At 59.4% G+C, this 7,500-nt stretch overlaps 1 non-coding gene across 1 annotated transcript; it reads right to left on the bottom strand.

Moving 5' to 3' along the window:
* Positions 1–1,262: 1,262 nt before the first annotated feature.
* LOC148345296 (18S ribosomal RNA) lies at positions 1,263–3,249 on the bottom strand. The gene has a single exon (XR_015848703.1). It is a non-coding gene; the product is annotated as an 18S ribosomal RNA (ribosomal RNA).
* Positions 3,250–7,500: the final 4,251 nt, after the last annotated feature.

The raw sequence follows: 7,500 nt of genomic DNA, 5'->3' as shown, positions 1-7,500 counted from the left end.
CGCGGGTGCCGTTCGGTCGCTCCCGCGAGCGAGCCCCTAACCCGCGGCGCGGTTACCGACGGGCGCGATACGCGCGACGCCGCGACGAGCCGAGCGGGTCGGGCGCGCGGCGCTGAGGCCGGCGCCCGGCGTCTCCCGCTCGGGGCCGCGACGGCGCCCGAGACGTGCGTCGGCCCGGGTAGGTCGGGCGCTCGGCGCTGAGGCCGGCGCCCGGCGTCTCCCGCTCGGGCCTGACACGACTCGGCGACCGGACTCGCCGGGTAGGTCGGGGGCTCGGCGCTGAGGCCGGCCCCCGGCGTCTCCTACCCGGACCCCGGAAGGCCATCCGACTTGGAAGCCCCGCCGCGCCGCGAAGCGACGCTTTGGGTGTTGCTACCCGTCAGCGAGTGGGTTTGGTTTACAAGGGCGGCGCGACCGCGCTGACACCGAGGGGGGACTGGCCCCCGACCCGGCCGCGGCCTGCCCGGACTATGGATGGACAGAGGAGACCGCGGCGGACCGCGCGGAACCGAACCCCCGGTGTCCGGAGCCCCGGGAGGAACTCCGGTGTCCGGGGGCCGGCCCACGCGCGCGCTACGCGGCCCCTCGAGGGCTCCGGCCGACGGACGCGTTTGGCCGGGGAAAAAGGTAGCCGGTGGGAGCACCGTTTCGTCGCCCTGAACCTTCGTCTCGGGCGGGCGTCCCGACGCCGCCGCCATACGGCCGTTGTGATCCGTGCGGGGATCCGCTTGCTCGGCGACCCTCGCCGAGAGCAGCCCCGCGCCGCACGGACACGCGACACCGACGGGCGGACGGACGCCGGGGCGCCGGCCCGAACCGTTACCTTTAAAGGACGGGAGGTCGTCGAGGCGAGTGCCGCCCCGGAAGCGCGCGCCGGAAGCGCGAGAACCGCGCCGAGCTAGGGTCGTCGGCATAGGGGGATTCCCCGGTTACGGGGGTCCCGCGCACGGCCGCCGCCTTTCGCCCGTCGCTGGCGGTCGCCTGTCGTCGCGCCGCGCCGCGCTACTGGGGTCGTCGGACGAGCGCGCTACCCCGCTCGCACGGAGGTAGCGCGACATCGCCCGCCGCCTTTTCTCGCGTCGCGCCGCGCCGCGTGGCGCCCGCCGAACTCGCTCCGACGCGCGGCCCGGGAGTGACCCGCGCCGCGCCCCCCGTCCCGTCCCGTCCCGGTCTACCCTCTTCCTCCGCCTGCGACGACCCGCCGCCCTCGGCGTCTGGCTCGTCGGGGGTGTACCGAGGCGGATCTGCTGCCGCTCGTACGTTAATGATCCTTCTGCAGGTTCACCTACAGAAACCTTGTTACGACTTTTACTTCCTCTAGATAGTCAAGTTCGACCGTCTTCTGGCACACCGCCGGAGCCGGGGCCGGCCCCGGCGGGGACTATCCGAGGACCTCACTAAGCCATCCGATCGGTAGTAGCGACGGGCGGTGTGTACAAAGGGCAGGGACTTAATCAACGCAGGCTAATGACCCGCGCTTACTGGGAATTCCTCGTTGGTGGGAAATAATTGCAATCCCCAGGCCCTGTCACGAGCGGGGTTCATAGGATTACCCGCGCCTGCCGGCGCGGGGATAGACGACGCGCTTATACGCTCAGTGTGGCGCGCGTGCAGCCCCGGACATCTAAGGGCATCACAGACCTGTTATTGCTCATTCTCGTGTGGCTGAGAGCCACTTGTCCCTCTAAGAAGTTTTCTGCCGCCGACCGCGCGGGGGGCCGCGGTACTATTTAGTATGTTTGAGTCTCGTTCGTTATCGGAATTAACCAGACAAATCGCTCCACCAACTACGAACGGCCATGCACCACCACCCACGGTATCGAGAAAGAGCCTTCAATCTGTCAATCCTTTCCGTGTCCGGGCCGGGTGAGGTTTCCCGTGTTGAGTCAAATTAAGCCGCATGCTCCACTCCTGGTGGTGCCCTTCCGTCAATTCCTTTAAGTTTCAGCTTTGCAACAATACTCCCCCCGGAACCCAGACACTTGGTCGGTTTCCCGGGTGCTGCTCGGCGGGTCATGGGAATAACGCCGCCGGATCGCGAGTCGGCATCGTTTATGGTCGGAACTAGGACGGTATCTGATCGTCTTCGAACCTCCGACTTTCGTTCTTGATTAATGAAAACATTCTTGGCAAATGCTTTCGCTCTCGTCCGTCTTGCGCCGGTCCAAGAATTTCACCTCTAGCGGCGCAGTACGAATGCCCCCGGCCGTCCCTCTTAATCATGGCCCCAGTTCATGACAACCCACAAAATAGAACCGGAGTCCTATTCCATTATTCCCAGCTGCGATATGCAGGGGCGGCCATGTGGCCTGCTTTGAACACTCTAATTTCCTCAAAGTAAACGCTTCGGGCCCCGCGAGTGACACCCAGCGAAGGGCATCACGGGGGCTTTTGCCGAGAGGCAGGGGCTGGGACAGACGGATGCACGCCTCGCGGCGGACCGTCAGCTCGCGTCCCGGGGTCCAACTAGGAGCTTTTTAACTGCAGCAACTTTAAAATACGCTATTGGAGCTGGAATTACCGCGGCTGCTGGCACCAGACTTGCCCTCCAATGGATGCTGGCCGATGGGTTTGTGTTCGGCTCATTCCAATTACGGAGACTCGAACGAGTCCCGTATTGTTATTTTTCGTCACTACCTCCCCGTGTCGGGAGTGGGTAATTTGCGCGCCTGCTGCCTTCCTTGGATGTGGTAGCCGTTTCTCATGCTCCCTCTCCGGAATCGAACCCTGATTCCCCGTTACCCGTGGTCACCATGGTAGGCGCAGAGTCTACCATCGAAAGTTGATAGGGCAGACATTCGAATGAGTCGTCGCCGCCTCGGGTGGGCGAGCGATCGGCACGAGGTTATCCTGAGTCAACACAAAGGGGGGGCCGGGCCGGCGGAACGAGGACCGGCGCGCGCGGAGCCGCCCGCGCCGCTTACGCCCCCGCCCGGAGAGGCGGAGGCCGGACGCGGGGGACGCGCGCGACGGCTGAGCCCCCGCCCGCCGGACACCGCGTGGGTTTTTGTGTCTGATAAATGCACGCGTCCCCGGGGCGAGGCCGGAGCCCCGCCCGCGAGTCGGCGCTCGTTTGCATGTATTAGCTCTGGATTTGCCACAGTTATCCAAGTAACGGTGGAGCGATCAAAGGAACCATAACTGATTTAATGAGCCGTTCGCAGTTTCACTGTACTGGCCATTCGTACTTAGACATGCATGGCTTAATCTTGAAAACAAGCATATGCTACTGGCAGGATCAACCAGAGTGCGTCTGCCGCCGGGGGGGCGCTGCTGGTGGCGGTGCGGCCCTGGTCCGGGACGAGGCTGTGGCTACAGCCGGGCCCGGGGGGCCGCGCGACACTCGTATACGTTCGGACGGGCTGACGAGCGGGTGTCGTGAAACGATGTTTCGCGCGGAGCCCTAGCACGCGTGGCGTCGGGCTCCGCGACGGTCGGACGTCTGGGTGTGGCTCGAGACGGAAGCTCGACCTCGGTTCGTCTTGGTTCTGCCGCCAAAAGGTTCACGCCGAGGCATGGTTTCGCAAGAGGGCCCCGCGAGTGCCAGCCGTGGATCCCGCCTCACTCGTAACTCGTATCGGATTCGTCCGGCCTCACTTTCGTTCGCACATCGGACAGTTATACGTGTGCTTTAGTAGCTTCCGTTCCCTCTTAGTGAGGCCGTCCGTACGTACCGCCCCAGCTCTTTCTGAGGCGGGTATCCACTCGGCTCGGGGGGGCCCAACGTTTGCCTAGTATCCTCGGCGCTGGAGCTTGACCCGCAAAGCCGGAGGAGCCGCACGCCCGAACACCGGCTTGCGCCGGCCGACGTGGGCCCTCCGAGGCGGGTCTCGTGTGCCAATCGCTCAGTTGGGGAACCGGCAGGCCCGTGGGCCGACGCCGGCTCACCCGGGGGTGAAGGGTGCTTCGATGGAGGCCCCCTGTCAGCCTCCGCGGAAGTCCGGCTTCAATACTTTAAAGTTTGAAAAACTTAGACATTTTTCGAGAACCGGAGCTTAGAGGGGTACATGCAAAAGCCAGGGCCGCGGGAAGCGCCCTAAATACTTCAATACTTTAAAATTTGAAAAACTTAGAAATTTTTCGAGAACCGGCATCTTCCCTCGGTAATTGCGAGATGCGAGGCCGCCCCTAGCCTCTGCTCTGTCGGACTCAATGGTCACGGGTGGCCGCTGATTAGCCCTGGTGCTCACCTCTCAAAATTGCGAGTCCCTAATATAATTCTGGCTGTCGGCTGGAGAAGGGGGTATAAAATCGGCACTTGAGGGAACGCCGGGCCCTCAAGTTCGGGGCCCTCTAGCGGATTTTTGAGGTACTGCACTCCCATTGGAAATGCATTGCCCATAGGAATACATGGGCGCTCCGTCCACTACAATGTAATTCCCTCACAATATCTGCCCCCGCGTGGCCGCGCGATGCTACTGCTGCCCCGTTGGGAATGAATGGGCCTTTCGGAGGCCATAAATACAGCGCCGCTGCATGGATTTTGGCGGTACTGCGGCTGTCGTTGAAAATACATGGACCCGTCTGAATGAATGGGCCTTTCGGATTCCATAAACCCAGCGCCGCTGCATGGATTTTGGCGGTACTGCGGCTGTCGCTGAAAATACATGGACCCGTCTGAATGAATGGGCCTTTCGGAGGCCATAAACTCAGCGCCGCTGCATGGATTTTGGCGGTACTGCGGCTGTCGCTGAAAATACATGGACCCGTCTGAATGAATGGACAAAATATAAATCAGACACTACAGAACACAAGCATAATCCAAGATTACAAAATCATCTCAGCCTTTAAAAGAAACAAAAACCTGAAAGACTACTTAGTAAAAAGTAAATTACCAGAAATCAACATAACACAAACGCAGGGCCCCACATTCTACAAACAAGCCACCACAGTTAGGAACACCGTCACCAACACAAACTACCTAATTAAACAAACAATCACACCTGCTACGGAAAACTGAAAATACATGGACCCGTCTGAATGTATGGGCCTTTCGGAGGCCATAAACTCAGCCAGCGCCGGGCCAGTGTTTGGGGTATTGTGCCCGCCACTAGTGGCTGAATACATAATAATAATAATAATAATAATAATTCCCTTGTATTGTCATTCTGTGTAACAATGTACACAGAACGAAATGTCGATTGCACTGGGCTAGTGTTGAGGGAACGTCGGGCCCTCAAGTTCGGTGGCTTGGAGCGGATTTTTGAGGTACTGCACTCCCATTGGAAATGCATGGGCGCTCCGTCCACTACCATGTAATTCCCTCACAATATCTGCCCCTGCGTGGCCGCGGGATGCTACTGCAGCCCCGTTGGTAATGAATGGGCCTTTCGGAGGCCATAAATACAGCGCCGCTGCATGGATTTTGGCGGTACTGCTGCTGTCGCTGAAAATACATGGACCCGTCTGAATGAATGGGCCTTTCGGAGGCCATAAACTCAGCGCCTCTGCATGGATTTTGGCGGTACTGCGGCTGTCGCTGAAAATACATGGACCCGTCTGAATGAATGGGCCTTTCGGAGGCCATAAATCCAGCGCCGCTGCATGGATTTTGGCGGTACTGCGGCTGTCGCTGAAAATACATGGACCCGTCTGAATGAATGGACAAAATATAAATCAGACACTACAGAACACAAGCATAATCCAAGATTACAAAATCATCTCAGCCTTTAAAAGAAACAAAAACCTGAAAGACTACTTAGTAAAAAGTAAATTACCAGAAATCAACATAACACAAACGCAGGGCCCCACATTCTACAAACAAGCCACCACAGTTAGGAACACCGTCACCAACACAAACTACCTAATTAAACAAACAATCACACCTGCTACGGAAAACTGAAAATACATGGACCCGTCTGAATGTATGGGCCTTTCGGAGGCCATAAACTCAGCGCCGGGCCGGTGTTTGGGGAATCGTGCCCGCCACTAGTGGCTGAATCCCGGGCTAGTGTTGGGGGACTTGTGCCCGCCAATAGTGGCTGAATCCCGGGCTAGTGTTGGGGGACTTGTGCCCGCCAATAGTGGCTGAAATCCGCGCCGGTGTTTGGGGAAATGTGCGCGTATTATCGGGCCGGTGTTTGGGGAATTGCGCGCGTATTATCGGGCCGGTGTTTGGGGAATTGCGCGCGTATTATCGGGCCGGTGTTTGGGGAATTGTGCGCGTATTATCGGGCCGGTGTTTGGGGATATGCGCGCGTATTATCGGACCGGTGTTTGGGGAATTGTGCCCGCCACTAGTGGCTGAGAACTTGGCTAGTGTTTGGGGACTTGTGCCCGCCACTAGTGGCTGAAATCCGGGCCGGTGTTTGGGGAATTGTGCGCGTATTATCGGGCCGGTGTTTGGGGATATGCGCGCGTATTATCGGACCGGTGTTTGGGGAATCGTGCCCGCCACTAGTGGCTGAGAACTTGGCTAGTGTTGGGGGACTTGTGCCCGCCACTAGTGGCTGAAATCCGGGCCGGTGTTTGGGGAATTGTGCGCGTATTATCGGGCCGGTGTTTGGGGATATGCGCGCGTATTATCGGACCGGTGTTTGGGGAATCGTGCCCGCCACTAGTGGCTGAATCCCGGGCTAGTGTTGGGGGACTTGTGCCCGCCAATAGTGGCTGAAATCCGCGCCGGTGTTTGGGGAATTGTGCGCGTATTATCGGGCCGGTGTTTGGGGATATGCGCGCGTATTATCGGACCGGTGTTTGGGGAATTGTGCCCGCCACTAGTGGCTGAATCCCGGGCTAGTGTTGGGGGACTTGTGCCCGCCACTAGTGGCTGAAATCCGCGCCGGTGTTTGGGGAATTGTGCGCGTATTATCGGGCCGGTGTTTGGGGATATGCGCGCGTATTATCGGACCGGTGTTTGGGGAATTGTGCCCGCCACTAGTGGCTGAGAACTTGGCTAGTGTTGGGGGACTTGTGCCCGCCACTAGTGGCTGAAATCCGCGCCGGTGTTTGGGGAATTGTGCGCGTATTATCGGGCCGGTGTTTGGGGATATGCGCGCGTATTATCGGACCGGTGTTTGGGGAATCGTGCCCGCCACTAGTGGCTGAATCCCGGGCTAGTGTTGGGGGACTTGTGCCCGCCAATAGTGGCTGAAATCCGCGCCGGTGTTTGGGGAATTGTGCGCGTATTATCGGGCCGGTGTTTGGGGAATTGTGCCCGCCACTAGTGGCTGAGAACTTGGCTAGTGTTGGGGGACTTGTGCCCGCCACTAGTGGCTGAAATCCGCGCCGGTGTTTGGGGAATTGTGCGCGTATTATCGGGCCGGTGTTTGGGGATATGCGCGCGTATTATCGGACCGGTGTTTGGGGAATCGTGCCCGCCACTAGTGGCTGAATCCCGGGCTAGTGTTGGGGGACTTGTGCCCGCCAATAGTGGCTGAAATCCGCGCCGGTGTTTGGGGAATTGTGCGCGTATTATCGGGCCGGTGTTTGGGGATATGCGCGCGTATTATCGGACCGGTGTTTGGGGAATTGTGCCCGCCACTAGTGGCTGAGAACTGG

The sequence above is a fragment of the Urocampus carinirostris genome, unplaced genomic scaffold (assembly GCF_059441175.1).
Source record: "Urocampus carinirostris isolate Australia breed hairy pipefish unplaced genomic scaffold, RoL_Ucar_1.0 HiC_scaffold_55, whole genome shotgun sequence".
Lineage (NCBI taxonomy): Eukaryota > Metazoa > Chordata > Actinopteri > Syngnathiformes > Syngnathidae > Urocampus > Urocampus carinirostris.
The sequence above is the reverse complement of the archived record's forward strand: the minus strand, read 5'-3'. Positions and strand labels throughout refer to the sequence as shown.